This window comes from Passer domesticus, chromosome 1, assembly GCF_036417665.1.
Source record: "Passer domesticus isolate bPasDom1 chromosome 1, bPasDom1.hap1, whole genome shotgun sequence".
Taxonomy (NCBI): Eukaryota; Metazoa; Chordata; class Aves; order Passeriformes; family Passeridae; genus Passer; species Passer domesticus.
The window spans coordinates 140,861,884-140,883,443 of record NC_087474.1 but is presented as its reverse complement, the minus strand read 5'-3'; the positions used below and the strand labels follow the sequence as shown (position 1 = coordinate 140,883,443).

The window sequence follows — 21,560 nt, the reverse complement described above, 5'->3', positions numbered from 1 at the left end:
CTTGCCTCTAGGAATTCCTCAGCATTTGCAACGACATCCAGGATAGCTCTTTTTGTTTGCAAATTGATTTAGTCACCTCTCAAGTTCTTAGCATAGGGGCTGTGTATTAGCTGGCAATGCTACATGGGTTCTGCTGGGGAATTGGAGATCAATGAGAAATTGGGGGTATTTCAGGAGCTCTCCATACAGAAAGCCTGGGGGACCATCATGGCTATAAAGTCTAGTGAGAGTTCCCCAGTGGCCTACTAACACGGATTTTTTTAAAAAACAATTAATAATTAAGCTTTCCTTAAGCTCCCCTTGTAATGGTGCTGGTGCTTCTAATGCTGTAGGCAGGGAATTCATATTTCTTAAAAACTCAGTCCTGCATGACATCTCGCTCCTCTCCTGGAACTCTCTGGGGTGTAGGATATGGCAATCCAGGGGCATGAGATAATACAGGCATTTACAACCATGACTGGCAGATGAAAGGAGCCTGATCCTAACCTGATCCCAGACAGCACCCCAGAATGTGGAATGAAGAGCTGCACCTATGCTGCTGAGCTCCACGAAGTCATGGGGGCAGCAGAACTCCCTCCATTCTGCTGTCCCTAGTACTAAACCTGCTCAGCAGCCTGTTTAAATACTAATCATTAGCACTGAGCCCCTTATTTGCCACAGTATGTGCCATGCTTTGGAGGATCACAGATCTCACCCATGAACAGGGTGGTTTTGGGGTTCTCCTGCTGCAAAAGTCAATGTGTGGTTTGTAACTCTTCTCCTTCCAGTGGCTGTGCTGCCCTCCTGGCTCCTGCAGCAAATGGTGTTTTGCTGAGAAGGGCTTAGCAACCTCACCTGGACTTAATGAGTAAACTTTAATAATCTATTAGGTATTTTGGGGATTTTACAGTATTTTATTTGTAAGGTAAATCTGTCCAAGAGGGAAGAGATTCACCACCCAAGTTCAGGCTGCCCTGGGCGGTTTTGTTTGCAGGTAGGAGGTGCCATTGGTTCAGCTCCTTGGAGCAGAAAGAAGGAACCTGCTGAGCATCAGCCTCAGGTTTGGCTTCTGCTGAGGGGTAGGCAGGGAAAATGGTCCCTTTGACAGCCCTCTCCTTTAACCTCCCTCCAAGGTGAAACTGCTGTGGAGAGAAAGGCTTACTTAGCTCCTGGTGAGTTACAGCAAAGACTTAAGAGACTTTAAAATGATCCCTGCCACTGTCTGGCTGCCTCATCTGAACACGAAGTAGATTTTCCTAATTGCTATTAACAGTTTGTAACTTGGCATGGGAAGTCTAACTGTGGGTTCAAATCTGTGTGTGTGTAGTCAGGATCTTGACCTGACTGCTTAGAGCTCTGTAATTTTAATAATTATTTTTAAATGTCATTATTGGGTTATTTTGCTCTATGCTTTGCTATGCTATTCTAAGTGTTGCTTTGCAACCAGAGCAGTACTGCTGGCTCTGGATGGAGGGCAAGATAGGCATCCTGTCTAACACAGTGCAGGTGCCTGACACCTCTGCTGGAGAGCTTCAAGGCAGCAGAGGCATTTTCCTCATAATGCAAGGGTCTGTGTCAGGCCAGAGGACAATGGCTTAATTTTAACAGTATGAGTTCCCAGTTGCAGGAGCTGTTCAGTGCAAGAGGTGTGATTAAGCATGAAGGTGAAGGTGGTGGCAGGTGGATGCCAGCACGCTGCTGGCTGGGGCTAAGGAGAGGTCACCCCTGCACATGCTGAGGATTCCCATCAGCTGGCAGAGTACCTGGTCTGCCTCACCCCAATCTTAGCTTGACCTGGTTCAAATAAATCCTCTGCCAGGGATTGTCTTCACTGCTGACTTTAAATAGCAACATCTTCATTAACTTAAGCCTTCTCTTGAGCTTTGTGGCTGCTCTCTCTCTGAGCCTTTTCTGTTACCCCTATCTCTGACTGACAGACCAATCCTTACTATGCCTGGTGCTAAAGGCTCCAGGCTTGGGGGGATAGCTTAAAGCCTTGGGCTGTGGTCCATGGGCAGCAGAAATTTGCTCTAGGAAAATATCTCCAACAGTCCCCACAGACAAGCAGGAACCTTCCCTTCCCTTCCCTTCCCTTCCCTTCCCTTCCCTTCCCTTCCCTTCCCTTCCCTTCCCTTCCCTTCCCTTCCCTTCCCTTCCCTTCCCTTCCCTTCCCTTCCCTTCCCTTCCCTTCCCTTCCCTTCCCTTCCCTTCCCTTCCCTTCCCTTCCCTTCCCTTCCCTTCCCTTCCCTTCCCTTCCCTTCCCTTCCCTTCCCTTCCCTTCCCTTCCCTTCCCTTCCCTTCCCTTCCCTTCCCTTCCCTTCCCTTCCCTTCCCTTCCCTTCCCTTCCCTTCCCTTCCCTTCCCTTCCCTTCCCTTCCCTTCCCTTCCCTTCCCTTCCCTTCCCTTCCCTTCCCTTCCCTTCCCTTCCCTTCCCTTCCCTTCCCTTCCCTTCCCTTCCCTTCCCTTCCCTTCCCTTCCCTCCCTGGAGATTGAGCAGCTCACCATTCCTTGTGGGAGCCTCCACGGCCTGAGACAGAAAGTTGTGATCAGAGTTTTCCAGGAACCTCCTGCACTGTATGTGCTTCACTGTGTTGCTTTTCCAACAGATGTCAGGGTAGTTCAAGTCCCCCCCAAGAACCATTTCCTGTGGCTTTGAGGCTTGTTCAAGGTGCCTTTTGAAGATCTCACACAGTTCCTCCTCCTGGTGAGCTGTCACAAACCCCTACAATGTCACCCTTATTAGTCTGCCTTTTTCTCCTAACCCATAAACTCTCACTTTTCTCATCATCCCCCTCCCTCCAGGACAGAGCTCAAAATCCCATCATTATAAGTGTGACTTCCCTGGGGACAGGGCATTCAGCCACCAGCTTTTGTGCAGCCATAGCCATTTCCAGTGTCAAGGACTGTAGCAGGTGACAGCCTCATCTCACCACTGGGGGTTTTGGGAAGGGCAGAAATTACCCTCAATCCTGCATGCAGAAATCCATTAATCTGCACTTGCAGGCAGAAATGTGGAGCCATGGATCACCCTGACCATCTCCACATGACCTCTGAGGAGAGTCACAAAACCACCCAAGCACCAAAAGAAGCCTGCATGGCCCCCAGTGAATGAGGAGGCTGAACCCTACAGCTCCCTCAGCTCTGAAAGGGAAGCCAGATTTCAGCACAATGACAATTAATATCCCCTTAGAGATCTGAGCTATAGTGTTTGTATCTGTGCTAAACTGCCAAATAACCTCTCAAACACTGACTGGGGAGTACAGACCCACCTGCTGAGATGGGTAAGTGCTGTAGAAATGGAATAATTTCCATCCCTCTTTGCCAGAGTGAAGCAAACCAACAAAAAGCCCATTCATCTCTTTGATAAAACCTTTTCTACTTTTTTTGTAATCAATATGGCTCAGATCTCTTTTATGTAACACAAGGCTCTAATTCAGCTGAGTAAAAAGTGTAATGTAATTTTGAGACTCTATAAAAGCTCTAACTGTGATATATTTAAAAACATCTATTCTGACTAAGTGCAAAGTAGAAAAATTACTTATATGACCATTAGGGATGGAGTTTACTATTCCAGGGCAAACACCAGTAATTATATCTCCCATTCCCTGGCAAATTCAGTCCCTTCCAACAGTGTGGACACATGTTCCTTAACCCTTTACTATGTTGAAATAGCCATTTAAATAGTACTTTCCAGTCAAGGCATGATCTGATTCTTTCCATTCTTCAAATGCATTCACACTCAGCACTGCTCAGTAAGCTAAGTTGATCTGGTACAAAATCTACAAAGATTTTTTGTAGTATCAAAAAGCTCAGTTTCACGAATGGAGAGCATTTCACTCCTAAAACATAGCAAATCAATCAGGAGAAAAGGGAAGTGGCTCTGGGCAATCTTGTTTTCCCAGGGTAAGTTACTTCAAAATAAGGAGAGAGGTGTTTAGAGACTCCCTGCCATCACCACTGGCACCATGACAGGCTCTTGGTCCTCTGAAACCCCAGCCAACAATTCAGTCTCTTTCCAAGGACTCTTCAGAAAGGTTGGAGGGCAGGGAGTACTGCAGCTGTGGGCAACCCTCCGGAGCTGGCTGCAGCTGGATCTGCTTCTCCCACCCGTTTCTTTCCACGTGCTGCATGCAAGACAGCAGCAGCACCCTGTGAATCTGCAAATCCTGGAGAAAGCCAACCCAACTAGTGTATTACCAGGCATTGTTACAACCATTGGGTTTTGCAAACAAAAAGAGATTCATGTCCCCAGCTGAATCCAAGCTGCAGTTTATCGTGTCTTTCTTGCACTCAACCATGAGCTGCTCTCAGGGCAGGAGGTGCCACCATCAGCACTGCAGAGATGAGCCACAGAAGAGGCTGGAGCATTTCCCTACACACCTTAGAGCAGATTTCATTATTTAATTCTCATTCCTTTGTAGTTGTTCACACATCCAAGGATGTCTGCTGACACAGACAGGGCTGCCAAACAGCTGCTGTGTCACCAAACATCCTCTGTGTCACCAAACAGCTGCTCAGTGCTGCAGGCTGGACCTACCTGCAGCTCCTGGCCAAAGGACACAGCATCCTGGCCAGCAGGTGAGTGACACCTCACTGCACAGCTCCTTGGGAGAGCAGTGCTAACTGGATATAATTAATGGCTGGAGAATGACATTTAAACATGTGTTTGATACTTTCTCCTAGAATTAGGACAGAATTACACTACTTTGCATGCTGATAAATTCTTTTAGCCTGCAACTGACTTCAGATTTGAATAAGCAGTGTAGTTCATGCTTTCTGCTACTAAAACTCTAAAATAAGAATGTTTTTCAGCTATTATTTTGGTTTTCACATTTAATTTCCATGGTGCATTTGTCATTGTTCAAGAGCATACAATGCACTGCCAGCTCTGTCATTAATGCCAACTCAATGGAGTAGTGTCAGAATAATGATGACATCTTGCTTGCATGAATTTCAGCTTTTCTGATAAAACTAGATAATTCTGAGCTTTATGCGTATTTTTTTCTGACCCTGCATGTTGCTCTCTGCCCTACAGACCATCTTGTTTAGCCCATGAAATTCTATTTATGGATTCTCCCACCATGGGGATGCTCAGCCCCAAGCCTGCTGCTGGTACATTTGGTGCTCACAGTTTTAAGGCTGTTTATGCAAAACAGAAGCTTGCAGCAACCACAATAAAAACACCACAATGCTACAGTGAAAGGACTTCAAGGTGGAGCTCATGCTCTCTGCAGGCTCCCATGGTATGCTCTGGAGTACCTGCAGCTGGCTGTCACTCCCTGTCAGCTAAGCAGGGTAGAGACAAATTAACCAGGGAAAAGGAAGACTCACTTTCTGCCCCCTGACTCAAGGGTCTTGTCTAGAAAGGGCCTCTTTCACTTGTGCCAACTCCTGGTTCATGAAATCCTTCTCCTTTTTGCCCCATGACACACACTCTATTCTTCATTATGTTACTCACCATTAAATCCCCAAAAGATGAAATATTTTCTTCATTTGGAAAGTGTAATTAAATGGCCTTGATGTAAAGCCACATTTCCATATGACTCTTTTGTGCTTTTATCCAGCATGCCACTAAGCCTTTACCTGTCAGAGAGGAACAAGGGAAGCATTTGTATTTTTCTGCTGGATGCTTCCCAGTAAGCAGCAATGGGCAGCCAGGTGTGGAAGTCTGCCAGTTCAGACTGTTATTTGTGAATATTACAGGGTGACCTTGTTTTGGGATGTCATGGTTGGTATTTCAGTTCCAGTTTAAATGCCACTGCTCTGGAGGTCCATACAGTCCCCCTGCCCTCTGTGCTGGCTGTCAGGACACCTCATCAGTGTGGGACTCATAAGGGAGATGAGATGTCTCCTGGTTCTCCCACGTCACAGACGGAGACAGATGCTCCAATTGTAGGCTCCCACAACTGGTGAGAGTGACAAACTTCCCTGTTTGCCCAGACAGGTATATCAAAGGTAGAATCATAGAGTTGTTTGGATTGAAAGGCACCATCTAGTTCCATCCTGCTTCCATGGGCAGGAACATCTTCCACTAGACTTGGCTGGTCAAAGCTCCATCCAAAGAGCTTTGAATGCTTTCAGGAATGGGATATCCACAGCTTCTCTGGCAAGCTGTTCCAGCACCTCACCGTTCTCACAGTAAAGAATTTCATACTAATATCCCATGTAAACCTACCCTTTTTCAGTTTAAACCCATTAGCCCAATGGAAGTACTCAGGATGAAGGAAATCTCAGCAATACTTTCCTTTTTTACAAGGAAAGACAGAGTTAGGCCATCAAAGCTTCCTTGCTGTAGTGCTTGTCCTAGAGATCAGCAATACTGGGTTGCAAGGCATCAGCGCAGGTACAAATTAGAGAGCACAGTTCCCACACTCTATTCCCCACTACCAAGCCTGGACAACTCAGAAAAACTTTGAAGAAAAACTTGCAAACAGCAAGGAAGGGACCTAGCTGTTTTGCAAACCAAACCCTGTAATCTGGAAATAAGTGAGACACTGTGGCCAGCAGCAGTCTTAGAGCAGGAAACCAGGGAGCTGGAGAGCAGAGGCACATGTGATCCTGCAGGTCCAATGTGGGCTGTGGGAGAGGTGGAGAGGGGTGAACACAACAAAAAGTTGAGGTGGTCTGGGGATGATGAGTCAGTAAAAAAGGTGCTGCTTTGGGCTGTTGAACAGAAACAGAAAGACAATGACAGAAGAACAATGTCAAAACAGGAGCCACGTGAAACTGTCTTCTCAAAAAGTGCTCTGAACACAGTGCATGCCCTGACGAAACAGAGTGGATCTCTCCTGCTTGGGAAGTGCCAGCAGACTTGCTGTGGCACCGCAGTTTTTCTGGTTAAATGTTCAGTGTGGACGCTCAAGTTCACACCAGTGCTGCCATGGTGTTAAAAGTCAAGAACCTCTTGCTGGGCTACAAATCACCTGGCAGAGCCAAACCCCAAACTGTGCCTACTGCCCCTGCAGATGTTTGGATGTAGTGAACAAGAAAGAAGCTCAAGCAGTTTTATCCAGAAGCTCGCATTGACATTTTTATCCCATTACAGTCACACACACACTCAAAGAGCCCAAACACATGAGGCCAAAGGGCACCACAAGAATTCAAACAGTTTCAGTCTCTTCTGCAACTGCTCAGTCTTGTTATATCTCAGCGTTATTCCTCACAGACTATCCAAGCCATAAATTCAGACACAAAAGTTGTTTCTTCCCTCTCCTCCCTTGATTAAGCTGCGTGGCCAGGTTAAGCCTGTGTCTGAATGTTGTAATTTCCATGGGTGAATACCAGCCTTTCCTAAGGAGCAATGGAAAGCTGCTGGGCTGTGTTCAGCCTATTTGCTGAGCTCTGAATTTACAGTATTGTTTATCAGATTTCCCAATATTTACACTCGGTTCCCATCTCAGTAAACAGATGACATATGATATGATATTACTGCTCAAAAACCCCAAGGAAATGAAAAGCAGAAACTCTTTGCAGCAGAAACCCACAAATGAAAAAGATGTTGAAATTAGCTTCCTTCCAATGCCTTTTTCTTTGTCCATTATTTATAGATAACGTGCAGTTCATATGTATGTAGAGCATAAGCACTGCTAGAAGATGGGCATTGATTGATGAGTTCAGATTCTCAATATTTTTAACTCACACAGTGACAACTTCCAGATGCTTCAGGAGAAAGATTTCTGTAAGGAATGATAGTAGGAAAGCCGGCTCCTAAATCAAATTCTTCTTTACTGAAAAACTTGGTATGTGACATAGGGTGAGGAATATACTCTGCATTTTTGAATCTCAGTTGAGTGGAGAATGAGAAAATATCCCTGTTTATACACCAGTGCCTGGCCCTATCTGAATCCTGCATGGCTCTGGCTCCACGATCCCTGGGCATTGAATTACCCAGGTGAGTGTCTTTTGACAAATATGTTTGAGATTTTTCTTCTCTTGCTAGAGTATGGTACTGGCCATACCTTTCACTTTGCTTTGTGCCATTTTTGCAATATTTCTGTTTGTCTCTGTTGGCAGGCAGTGACCAAGAGCACTTGGTGATGACATTGCACATGAGCTGTGCATTGGCCTGTCCGCCTTCTGCACAGGAAGGCCCTTTGGTAGCAGCCCCAGACAAAACCTCTCCCTTAAGGGTATTTCATCTGTACTTTAAATGCAAGGAGGACAGTTCATTAAATATGGGAGTATTTCCAAATCTCTGCTGCATCCTGGTTTTAACTGCAGTCCCTTCAGTGCTGTTGAGTCTGAGTGGCAGCCCAAGCCTTGTTCCAGGATGGAAATGTTGCCACTGCCCCAGGAAGGTCTGTGGACCACACAGGATAATGCTGGTGAGCACAGCTTCAGAAGAGCAAGGCACTGAGAAAGAAAACAAATCCCTGGCTGGGACAGGACCATGGTATATGGCTTTTGCCTCAGAAGGAGAAAATCCCTCTTACTTTATTGAAGGAATGCTGTTGTTACTTCTGTATTGCACTTTTCTGTTTTTAATTAAATTGAATAATTTTACATAATAAATCAAGAAATGCACCTGCAGTAAGCAGTGTAGATTGGGCAAAATGTTGATTTTAATTATGCTAAGTTTATTCAACTGTGTTAATGCCAATAACTCCATCTGGCTGGAGCAGCAAGCATGGTTTAGCATTTATTTCCAGGTACACAAAGCTTTGGTTTGTGTAGACTGAAAAGAGATGAGCCATTGAAGAGAATTTGATTGCAATGTTTTATTTAGCAAATTAATCTTAAGCTTCAAGAACAGAATAATAGCAAATAACATTACATGAACTTCATCTACATCAGAGTTATAGGGGGGCATTTCCTGCATATAAATTACCTTAATATGGCATCAGTTTTGGCAATTATTTTAATTCAGTAATCTGTACCTCAAAGAGTTAAATTAGAGGATTTTAAAGACTATATTTTATTGAATATTAATGTGATATTTTGTAATAATACAGACTAGCTGCTAAGGTGTGACAATTCTCTTTTGTGTTTCTTGGTTCATATTAATTCAGTTTTTGTTAAGAACAGAAGTTTCTTCTTTTCTAGTGCAGAGAGGAAGGCAAACCACTCAAAGACAAGCATATTTTCAGAGGTTGCAAAGCTGTCAGTACAAACTCATTCATTCTGCATTTGGACTTTGAAGAATGTGCACAGACAAGAGGGCCCTCTCTGAAAGGGCTGTGTGCTACTTTTTAAGGGAAAAAGCAAATGTACAACCTCATTAACATGAGTTACTGTTGTTAAATAGCCAGGAGATATGGAAAGAAGCAGCAAGTTGGCAGGCCCATGTGGTTCATGTGCCAAATGAATACGGAATTGAAGAGGTTGCCATGAAAAGAAAACTTCTTGCATAGTGATTTACAGTGCAAGTGCCTAAGTATAAACCAGGAATACTTTAGGGGTTAGGAAATACTGAGATTTAATAAGTATTTTTGTGATGATTAAATAAATTCTTCCTTTTTAATAGCACCTCCCGTAAAGCTGCTTTTTAAAGAGGTCAGTCCACTAGATACACAGCAGATACGGGATATGAAGAGCTCAGCTTCCTAAAAGCTACTGCAGCTGTAGTCCCTAGCCCTGATGCCTGTGGCTAATCTCACAAGTATTCACACAGACTATGCCTGAGATGTAAGATTTACAATATTAACTATAATAGAAAACAGTCTCTTCTTTAGCCTGAGGTTTGCCTAAAAAATATGAATAGTTACAGTGCTTCATTGTCAGCTGATTTTGTGGAAAACAGAAAACCCAGACACCCCTGCTCTTCAGGTTCAGCTGATTTCACCTCAGAGTTTCTACTCTTCCATTAGAGAGCCCCAATGTACGAGAAGCAAGAGCTGAATTGCTTATCATATTAGGGACATAGCTGCAAGCAAGGAAATCCCCTCTGGTGACCAGGCTCTCCTGGGCAAGGAAGGCATTATTCAGACGTGTGCAGGACAGGACTGCTTTTCTCCAAACAACTCAGCAGAGCTGGGAAATGTAAAATACAAGGTGACTGCTAAGAAATGGTAAACAAAGGGATGTGTACATTGTGTTGCCAGTGCTGGGCTGGGCTCAGCTTCACTGCTGAAATTATATCCCTAACAGATGTCACTATGGAGGGAAATGGTGGAAAAATAATTAGTGTTAATGGCAGCTCAGCAAATTAAACTTGCAGACTCAATTACTTGGTACTCCTGTCTTTGTAGGTGCTGTGAGGATCCCCAGGATGGCAGATTAATGGGTCTGGATCATACAGTCATCAGCTGATATTTGAGTTGAAATGCAAAAATGTAGACACCAGTCCCACCATTGCAGCAAATGTGGCATCCTTTAGGCACAAGTTTTGGATAATAGCTTGTAGGTCAGTGTGGTCAGTTGATCCTGGCTGGACCAGGTGTCAACCAAAGCTACTCAGTTACTCCCTTCCTTAACTGCACAAGGGAGAGAAAATATAACAAAAGGTTCGTGGGTTGAGATAAGGACAGGGAGATATCACTCAGCAATTACTGTCATAGGAAAAACAAAATCTATTTGAGAAAAATAATTTATTGGCAATCAAAATCAGAGTACGGTAATGAGAAAATAAAAAGCCCTAAATTTTGAAAGAGCAGCACAGGTGTACATGGCATGGTGTCTGTGGTCAGTTCATCATAGGTTGTTTCTGCCATTCCTTCCCCTCAGGTGGTCTCTGTCATTCCTTCCCCCTTGTCCCAGTGTGGGGTCCCTCTCATGGGAGACAGCTTCCAGTTCTCCAGTGTGAGTCCTTCCCACAGTTCTTCACAAACTGCTCCAGTGTGGGTCTCCCATGGTTGACAAGTCCTGCCAGCAAACTTGCTTCAATGTGGGCTCCAATCTCCATGGTCCACAGGTCTCGAGAGACGCCTGCTCCTGCATGGTCTTCCCATGGGGTCACAGCTCCTACAAGCATCCACCTGCTCCTGCATGGGGTCCTCTACGGGTGCAGAAGGATCTCTGCTCTGTTGTGGACCTCCACAGGCTGCAGGGCACAGCTGCCTCACCACGGGCTGCACCAAGGGCTGCAGGGGAATCTCTGCTCCAGTGCCTGCAGCACCTCCTGTCCCTCCTTCTCCCCTGAGCTTGGTGCCTGCAGAGTTTTTTTGCTCACATATTCTCACTCCTTTCCTCTGGCTACTATTGCAGCACCACTTTTCCCCCTTCTTAGGTACATTATCCCAAAGGCACTACCACTGTGACTGATGGGCCCAGCCTTGGCCCGTGGTGGGTCCATCCTGAAGCCATGTGGCACCGGCTCTGTCAGACACAGGCAAAGCTTCCAGCAGCTTCTCACAGAAGCCACCCCATAGCAGCTCCACTACCAAAACATTGCCAGGCAAACCCAATACATTGAGGGACCAGGGAGACAGCTTCTCACCCCATGATGTATCTCTGAAGGAGCAGAGGGGCATGGAGGGGGAGGAATGGAGGACAAGGCAGAGACTGAACTACATCTCTGCATTAGGATTGGCATACAGTGCTGTAAGAGGCAAGGCAGAAGGCTGCACATCACTGTCTCTCATTGGAGAGGGCAGAGTGTCCATCTCCAGTGCAGCATGAAGTACATGCTGGAAAAAATTTTGAGAGGAACGAAGGGGTCTGGTTTGGATCATTGCTGTGACAAAGCCTACAGAAAAGGACTGATATTGTGCTGGAGGACAAAATATAATAAACCCCTGTTTGTCTGCCTCTGCAGAGCAGGGAGAGGGAGTGGGAGCTGGGCTGCTGCCCAGGCCCAGCATGCCCCTGCATAGCCTTTATTCAGATCCAGATCATCCTGGAGAGGACAAGAACTTTCCCCTCCACTGAGGGTGGTGGCCATGCCAACATGCCCCAAGGAGCATGGTCACCCTGGCAGGGCAATCAGGACAGCAGGGCAGACATCCAGGGAAGAGAGCTTCTGGTTTTCTCCATTTTTGTGTAGGTTGTGAGGGACTATTCACATCTATCCAACTTGTCCTTCCCATTGTGAGACCTCTGTTCCCTGCTGGGAGCATTCCTCCCCTGCCCTGCTGCTGGCTGCTGGGGCCCTCCAGGCACTGCAGCTTTGCAGTGGCAGTGGCAGCCTGAGCCAGCAGCAGCTGCCCTCCCTGGCCAGGAACCCTCCCTCTAGCACGGGGTTGGTGCCCAGGGGCTGTGCAGGGACACTGTGCCACTTCACTCAATTTGTGTTTTCCAGAGAAGTTTTTTTTTTTTTTAGGAGGAGATGCAGAAAGGAGGAAGATGAGCATTTCTGGTAGCATTGGGCTGGTGGTTGCCTGCTGAGACATTCTCCTATACTTTGGTGCTCATTTTTTGTTTGATATATTGCCCTTCTGTGTTTATTTTACAGGTGTTTATTTTGGATAGGGCTCTGTTTACATTTCTGTTTTTACATGGAGTGCACATATGTTGATATTTGCTTTGCTGGGACTTGGCATTCCTCCTCCTCCCTTCCACTCAGCCCTCACTTTGGACAAGCCACCAGTCATGGCCAGCAAGTTAAAGGCTCCTTTTGCTTTCAGCCCACTTTCCACTCACCAGCCCCGGGGCTCCTCGCTGAGTCAGCTCTGACAAAGCATGTTCATGCTTCAAATCCTTCAGAGCATGGCCACCTCCACCTCCCAGTGGGCCAGAGGAGACAGATGTGACATTCTGCACATGTAAGGCATCTGAATAACAGCACTGCAAAAGGTCTTTCTGCCTCTTCTCTCCTCGCAGAGTGACTTGGGCTCAGCAGGAGCTTCACTTCACCCTGGGCCATGTCTGCACAAACCCAGCTGCAGTTTTTCCACTGATTTGTGCTGAGGTGGTGGAAAAGCTGACAAATCAGATCTTTCCTATCCAGCCCATGAAAGTTAGGTAGGTGGAGCTTAACTATTTCTTCAGAGCGAGGGAAGCCACTGAATACCTTGTACATGAGGTTTCCCCCTCTGTGCCAGCTTCAAAGGCAGAATGAGGATGTGCTGCACACTAACCGAGCTCTCACTTACATTGTCTCTCTTACCAAAAACCACAGCTGAAGTTTCTAAGAGACAGGGAATAACATTAACTCAGCCTTCACTTGTGGATGAGCTCACTCCTTTTCTCCAATTTCTTTTTGCAGCAAGCTCCTGTTGCTTTTTTCTGGCAGCTGCTTTGCCTCTCTTTTGTTAGAAGTTTTGGGTTCTTGGCCTCTTGCCTGATGTGTGGGCTTTGCTCCATGGTCCCCCTCTGACACCATTCCTGACTTTTTACAGCAGCCCTTACCAGCTTCACTAGAACCCCAAAGGTGAGAATCCAGCCTGGTCACTTGAGGGCATTGCAGACCTCTCCAGAGCAAGCCCTTGAAGTGATGCTGAGGAGGGGCTTTGTGGAGTTTGCAGCACAACAGATGAATACTTTCACTCCTCTGACATTTTTATGACTCTTACAGGTGGGTGCTGAGAGGTGACAATTAAAAACTTGTGACCTCTTGCCTATTTTTGTGTTTTTATATAATCTACAGGCAAGAGCTGTGTATGTGTTACATGCACTCAAAAAGTCATTCAACTGAATTTGCATCTGCCCTACAAATACTGTGCACATGCCTCTAACACCACTTGAGCTAGCAAAGTATTAATCCCATTTGAGCCTTTTCCTCTGTAACACAGCTGATTAATAAAAAAATGAAAATCTGATGGGACAGCTCTCTTCTGCCATGCTCTGATGGCCAGACAGGACAGAGTCACAGACCTCAGATCTGTACTGAGCCCACAGCTTCTCACATGATGGTGGCAGAGGACATCACTTACCTTCTAAGAGGTAACTCCTACGAGTGACCTTCAGCTGCCACAGGAATAGCTCAGGCCAGGAAAATGGTGTTTCCAAGTAGAGTAAGACTGAGGAACAGGTATAAACACTCTGGTCTCTCCTTGAGAATGATAGCACTGCTCTAGCTCTTCCAGAGACACCTTTCCTCAGTTCTTTTCACATCTGTTGGAGCCCTGCAACCAGGAGACTCATGGAAAAGCAAGAGGTAAGGAGCCATTGTGGAGTTCTTGCAAGAGACCAGGATGAACCTGAGTGAAGGAAGAAGGATATGGAAGTACCTATGGTGTGAGGCCAAGCTTTGGGTGTGTATGCTTTAGGGACATGCAGGAGTGACAAATTGAGGACTGGTGGATTCTCCCTGGGGACAGGGAGAGCCTGGGAACATAGAGCAGGCAGCCTCAGTCCCTGCCTCACTAGCATTATCTTTCTTATGCTCTCTCTAGGGCAGAATTTCTTTTATTAAAACCAAGGTCCAAACCCATGAAAATAACTAGACATTTGAAGTAGTCCTTAGCTGGGAAGTGGGCACCTGAATCCACAGCTGAGGTTCTCCAGACTACGCTTGGGCAGCCTCAGTCAGGAAGATGTGGGAGGTACACCAGCATCTGAGATTCTGTATTTGCAGTGCCAGTTGAGCCAGGTGCATGTGCATTGCCAGAGGCCTCACGGACCCCTGTGGGCCACCGTGAGCATCTGCTGCTCAGAGAACATGGGATCATCTCCATGAACTACTTCAGCCTTGTTCTTGTCCTGACAGCCACTCCATTGGGGTGGGCAGAGGCTGACTGCAGAAAAGTGGAGGTCTTTGAACTTCTGTCTGCCCAGTTTGGTCCATCTCTGTCAGAGAGCACACAGGTACCGAGACCTCCTGGCTCAGGAGCTGTCACACAAACCCTTCTTCTCTTCTTGGCCTGCTCCACTTTGCCTGGCTCTGCTGGTGCAGGAGCAACTCAAAGGCCTGGAAAAACTGGTGTGTGGGGCTTGCACTTATGAACCCTCATCACCAATCCCAGGAAATGAATAAAATATATAGTGACTAAAGTATATAGATAATTTATGCATTTTATGCCCAGTTGATCTTTAAATACTCCAAGGTCATAGAAATCCTCAGAATTGGCTATTTGCAGAGACCTGACTGTTCATTGACCAGCACACTAAAATTCTTTGTTTAATTTTGCCACTGAACTCATGAAAAAAACAGGAGAAAATTTGAATTAATCTCTCTCCTGTCCTTGTCTGCCCAGAAGAAGTACAGGGATGCCAGCTTCTAGGAAATAGAAGAGTAACAAGTTTAGGATTTGAAAACTACATAAGAGTTCATAGGTGAGAGCTATGGTTCCAGTTCCTGATGTCCTCGTGCAGCTTCACACAGTGTTACAGTGGTCTCATTTTCTTGGGAGGGCTCATAGATCTCTGCTGCCTGGTGAGATACTGCTGGCAACCTGATGCTGCAGGAGTGCCCACAGTGTAACTCAAAGCCCTAAAAATTGTCTCCAGAGGCTTTCAAACTGTAGCCAGTGCAGAAACAAAGCAGGGGTAGCTCTCAAATACAGATGTGGTGCCTGTTCAATCATAAAGAGCCAGTGAAAACACAGCCATGTTCTATGATATTTTATGAAAACACATTGATTAGAAAAACTGCCATTTCCTTACACAGCATGAAGTCCAGTGCAAAGACAGGTAGTCTGCTGCTCCTTCACGTGGTGCTGTGGCATCCTGCTGGAGCAGGTGTCCCTCTGCCAAGCCTGCAGCCTCTGCAGCCTCTGCAGCCCCAACAGGAGCCCTCAGCTTCTGCTGGTCCAGCCTCTGCCCTGCCACTGGGCACCAGTGCCACTGTGGAGGACATCCCTATCCCCTGGGAGACCCTGCACCTTGGGAATCCTGATGTCTCCTTTGTCACAGCCATCATCTCCCCTGCAGCCACCAGAGCCCTGGAGTGGCTCCCAGCAGCAGACAGATGGCTGTGCTCCTTGCAGGGCACAGGGGCTCATTCTGAAACCCTGGTGGCCTCACACTGCTTTCTGTGTGTCTTGTGGCATACATAGGGCACCAATTAAGTCAAAATGCCTTTAACTTCACTGGAAAGGGACAAACCACTCCCTGCAGGCACCTTTCTGTCCTCTGTGACTGTACCAGGGGCTGAGGTACCTTGCTCAGCTGTGATTAAGCATATTGTATATAGTTGTAAGGTTATATACTCATATAATTAAAACTAATTTCAGACTATTACTGGGGAGCTCTGACACTTGAAGATCTTGGGAAAAAAAATCTAAATTATGGTGATTCTAGATTGAAGGGTTTTCAAATTCAGGATTTTTTAATAGGATTTCTCATTACATATTCTCTGACTTTGTACAGCCTCTCTTATGTTCTCAATAATATATTTCTTTTTATTTGAATGTATTTGCAGAAATACTTCTTTCCTCTGCATGCCTCACCTGCATTCAGACAAACTTTTCTGGCTCATAAATGGGACAGTTTTGGTTTTCTACTACAGACTCAGCATGTTTGCAAAACACTTTGCGACAATAGACATATTTTAAAGTTAATTACTGAACAGAGATTGAATAGGGGTTCTTTTCATATTGCTGCAAATATGCCCCACGCCTCTATTTCAAATATTGTACTTGTTAGTCACTTAGGCCCTTGTCCAACAACTTTTAATATCACTGGAAAGACTGACGCTGGCTGCAGGGACTGCTGGATCAGGCACTACAGTGCAATAGTTCTGACACTTGCAAGATTTTAAAGCTGTTTTTACTCATATTATTGCGAGGTGTGAGGCTGGTTGTATTCCCAGCTCCATGGACAACGGGGGAGGGGTAGCTCTGGGAGCCCTGGCACCATGCTCCTCATTGCCATCCAGTTTCCCAGCTTCTCACTTCATGGTAATTAAGAGGTTTGGTCCTCACAGCTCAAGTGGGGGCTGTTCCCAGCCTGATAAATGGTATAAAATAAGCAGACATGAGGCCAGGCACCTTGCAGGGCAGCTGGCAGTGGCTGGAAAACCTTTGTAAAGGCTCCTGCCACTCCCATCCCAAACACTGCTGTAAATCAGCGATTAAGTGCTCAGACAGCAGATTAAGGGAGGCTGCTGGGGACAGCTCTCCTGAGCTGCACTGGCAGCACCAGCAGAAGTGTGAACAGGCACAAGTAGCAGGATGTGTCTCCTGAAGGGCTGCAAATATGTGAAACCATGTTCTCAAATCACAGTGTCAGTGCCTGAAAGCACCAGAAGTGCTTCTGTGTGCCAGCACAGGCTGAGTGAGAAGAAAAGTGCTTCCACATCTTGAGCCACCTTTTAAAACTACCCCAACCAGGCACTTTCTCTGATGCCACGATCCCTGCTGAAGCAGGACTTTCCTTAGCAAACTTGGATCACCCTCCTACTCTGCTTTTTCGTCCTCCTGCTTCTCCTGGTGTTCATCCTGGGCATCTCACCTCCCAGTTCTCAGCCACAGCACAGCTCTCCATCCCCATCCTCACAGGCAGCTGATATTGGCAGTACATGCCTGCTCCTGACAGGTATTGATCTGATATCACTTTTTAAAATATTACTTAACCTAAATCTTGACATTTCATATTTGAAGAGGAAACACTGTACTGCAAGGCAGCTAAAGGCTGTGCAGGACCTTTTCACACAGAGGCTGATGCAGAGTATGGGACCCCCCGAGGGTGCAGTAGGACATTCTTCATATTTGAGTGCTGGCCTCTGGGTATGGAATGGACTGCTCAGAGATCGGGGCAGGGCGACTCACTGGTTTCCATCACTGAGGCAATGGTGTTGGGTGCTGGGCCAGGCTGGGCACTCATGTCCCACGTGTGTCCCCTCGGCTGCACAGGCTCCAGGTGTGTGGGTTATTTGTCATCCTTCCTGCCCTCCTGCTCCTGTGACAGCTGCTGCACCTTTTCTTCCTGGGATATATTGCTCAGGGCTTGCTTCTTGTTGGAAAAGATACAGGTCCGCTTCTGATTAATACTCAAAATAATAGCAAGACAGGGTTTTAAAAGATATGGTGGGAGGATTAAAAATAGAAAAAATATAAAGAAATAGAAATAAAACAAAAAATACAACTTGATAAAGATAAAGATAAAGATAAATACATTATATATTCTATATAATATATTCTATATTATACACAATATATAAAATATGGTATATAATATATAATGTATAATATAATATATAATATATAGTATAGGATATATAACATATATATGATACATAATATATAATATATAATATATAATATATAATATATAATATAATATATAATATATAATATATAATATATAATATATAATATATAATATATAATGTATAATATATAATATATAATATATAATATATAATATATAATATATAATATATAATATATAATATATAATATATAATATATAATATACAATATATAATATATAATATATAGCATATAATATATTATATGTGATATATGATATATGATATATGATATATTATATATTATATATTATATATTATTTATTATATATTATATATTATATATTATTTATTATATATAATGTATATAGTATATTATATATAATATATAATATATTATATATTATATATAATATCTAATATATGATGAGATAGAAATAGCTATCCAGTGCTTTGCTGTGCAGGTGAACATCCAGTAGGGCCAAGGCCACTGGGAGGGGGATGCCAGACCTGCCTGTCCCAGTATGTCTTGATGCCTGCAGCGCTGGTCAAACACCTGCTGGAAACAACTCCCAGCCTCCTGAACTCATTATGTGCATCAGCACAGGGGAGTTGGCCTGAAACATTTGTAGCAGTCTGACTCTGGATACATTTCCACGCTTCTGGGTCCAAAATCTGTCTTTAACTACAATGAACTGAGATGTATGTGTCTGAAAAAAAGAAATAGTTTCCAAATGTTTCAGGCTTTTTCATGTAAAGTGTCTCATGAACATGGCTGAGCCTTTTTGCTAACCTCTGATGTAATTCATTTACTGAAATCAGGGTCTGACTTGGAGGGTCTATACTCTGAACCATCTCTTCCAGATGTCTTCATCTCGTGTCTCACTGTTCCCCCCAAGCACCTTTTGAAACCACTGCCCAAATCCAGTCAGACTGTCTGAAGTCTCCCTTCTGGGGAAATCTGCCCTGAAAATACAAGTTCCTCTGTATTTTGTTTATAAAAGCTATTTATAAACTAATAGTTTATTAAAATAAATCAAAATTAACAATCTTCCACCCAGTGATATCCAGAGACATTTCAATCCTTCTTTATGCAGCTGAATCAGTTCAGACATCCTGCTAAGCCAGCCTTGCAGCACGTGATGAAACTTCCATTGCTACCATTATCCATGTCCAAAACCACCAATGTTGAGCAGCAGGAGGCTAAGGCAGAGCATGGCTGGCCATGGACACTGGGGGCGAGCTGGGTGCCCCACAGAGGCAGCTCAGAAACGAAATGGAAGAACTGGAAGGATTCTGGAGCTGTCTGCAGATGTGAAGGAGTTTGGGGCTCTTGTGGAGAAGAATCCTAGGGGCCATGGAGCAGGTCTGGGGTCACTGTGGTAGGGAGCACAGGGGCCACAAACACATCTCTAGAGGAAACTAGGCCTTTGCCCCCTTTCACAGCAAAATAGATTTATTTCAACCAGTAGTAGGAATTAGCTCCTGCTTGTCCTAGGAGCTTCCACTGTTGCCTTTCCCAGCATTATGTTAATTTTAGATATATTTCTACTGACTTATTTTGCTTACTGTTTCAAAAATGAAAAGCAATGCTCATGATAATACAAGGCAATAACTTTTCCCCTTCATTTTGGCCTACTCCCTTTGTTTTGGTCAGCTACCTTGATCTAGTCTGTCCTGTCAGTGTCATGGAGGCACTTTCTCTGTTGTATAAATGCCATTTATTGTGTAACCACAGTTTAACTGCTTTATGTTCATTGTTGCTAATCCACCAAAGACCTTAAAATCCTCTAAAAATTACCCTTTGGCAATGTGAAAATCTCCCTCATCCAATTAATTTTCCAACAGAGAATTTCCAAGAGATAAATTCAGGCTTATTTTATATTGTTTTTGTTTTTGCATTGCCTAGTTATGAAAAGTTGCGTGACAACAGTTCAAAACGGTGACTAACTACCAGCATAGTGGAACTTGGTTTTTTTTTGCCTTTTAGGAATGACTCGTGCCTTTTTTCCAGAGCAGAAGTACCTTTTGGTAAAACAATTCAAAAGAGATGCAGACAAATATGCAGACAGTTAAAAGAAATAAAATGCTTGAACTGTGTCTCCCTTTTATTGTGGACTGTAGTTTCAAGGAGTCACTGCTCTTTGCCAAACACATATCTTGAAAAGGAAAGTTTTGAGTCAAGTCTAACCAGCCCAGCAGTAGGGTAAAAGGGGAAATATGTCATTGTCTCCCTTGTGTCCTCAGGGAAGTATCCGTGGATAAGCAGGATGTGCTTGGAGACAGTGATGGTCACTGCTTCATACCCTCCATACCTTTTTGCAAAATGTTTTTAGCTCATCCAGTCTGACCAGAGCTGAAAGGAACAGAGCTCAGAACTAGATTTTTCCTTCAGCCAGGTAGCTTCCCATTCCTCAAGCATCTCTGCTCCTTCCTAGTTTGGGTTTGTCTGTCCATCCTCCGCCACTGTGATCATCTTGCATGTAGACAACATCTTCATCAACATATTGCACCAGCAAAATATTGCTTTTTATGCCATTATAAATTAGAGCACTCCCAGGCTCCACCCTTGAGGAGCTCTGCCATCACCCACCTTCCAGGCTCAGGAGCAGGTTGTCCACTGGCCAGTTCCTCCTCACCTTACAGTTCTTGTAGCTTGCATAATCTGTTTTCTCTAATACTTACCCATATTGTACCATGTTGGGGGTTAACAGAGTCTAGGTAAATAACATTTCCTTCAGCCAGTGAAATCCTTTTATCAAAAGCAGTTTTTGGCTAAACTGAATGAATCTGTTTCATAAAGATATGGGCTCGTATTCTCTTCCTCTATGTTTGTTCCTCCCTTAAAACCTGACTTTATGCTTTTTATGCTACATAGACCAGATAAAGGGACCCATATTTGTAAGCAGTCCTTTGATTAGAGACAGCCTGAACTAGAAATATTTGTTAGAAATAAACTTGTTTGCTGCCAGACTTACTGTTTAATTTGCCAGCTCTTTCATTATTCTTTGATTCTCAGATAGAGATCATCTGGTCTTTTGATTCAAACAGATTAGAAGTCTTCAAATGTTATTCCATTGGTAATATCCCCATATTCTAAGTCTGATTAGCTATCCTATCTTTGTCCCTCTGTTCATTGTCCTGTTGTACCACAGATTGAGATGAAGGATTAAATTTGTTTTGGGACTATACTCAGATCATCTTTAACTTGGATGGCACCCTTTCTCTACATAATAACTCCTCTCTGTCTTTGTTCTTGTCTTGCTGAGCTGGCTTGCAGCACTTAAGTACTTGGGTGAGTTTCATTTGCAAAGTTAACATTGTTTTGGGGCAGTTTTTGTTCAATAAATTTCAAAAATTTCGAAAATCTCTTTTTCACCAGTTTCGGGTAACATTTCATCAAATTCAGCATTAATAAAATTTCACTCTCCTATTTGAATCTTCCTGAAGCAGATAAAACATGCAGCTGTAACACCTTGCACAGCCCTGGAGAGCACAGGGCTCTTCTCTCCAGCCCTATGATGAGTCTCCAGGGACCAGGGCAGGGAAGGAAAGGATGTGAAGGAGCAAACAGGTGCCACTTTGTGCCTGGGAGGGTTTGTGACCACCTGGAGAAGAGGAGGCTGAGCAGGACT

The 21,560-nt window shown here is 44.6% G+C and overlaps 2 long non-coding RNA genes across 4 annotated transcripts; one reads left to right on the top strand and one right to left on the bottom strand.

The window, feature by feature from the left end:
* Nucleotides 1-870: 870 nt before the first annotated feature.
* On the bottom strand, nucleotides 871-5,958 carry LOC135289768 (uncharacterized). 3 transcript variants are annotated; one of them, XR_010352502.1, is made up of 4 exons: nucleotides 5,688-5,958; nucleotides 5,437-5,561; nucleotides 2,481-2,700; nucleotides 871-1,121 (listed from the first exon to the last, which is right to left on the bottom strand). It is a non-coding gene; the product is annotated as an uncharacterized LOC135289768 (long non-coding RNA). The 3 variants fall into 3 exon arrangements; XR_010352497.1 differs by having other exon boundaries at nucleotides 871-1,118; nucleotides 2,481-2,687; nucleotides 5,688-5,942; XR_010352491.1 differs by having other exon boundaries at nucleotides 2,481-2,687; nucleotides 5,688-5,933.
* On the top strand, nucleotides 5,886-8,296 carry LOC135289777 (uncharacterized). Its single transcript, XR_010352519.1, has 4 exons — nucleotides 5,886-5,922; nucleotides 7,622-7,717; nucleotides 7,805-7,869; nucleotides 7,992-8,296. It is a non-coding gene; the product is annotated as an uncharacterized LOC135289777 (long non-coding RNA).
* Nucleotides 8,297-21,560: the final 13,264 nt, after the last annotated feature.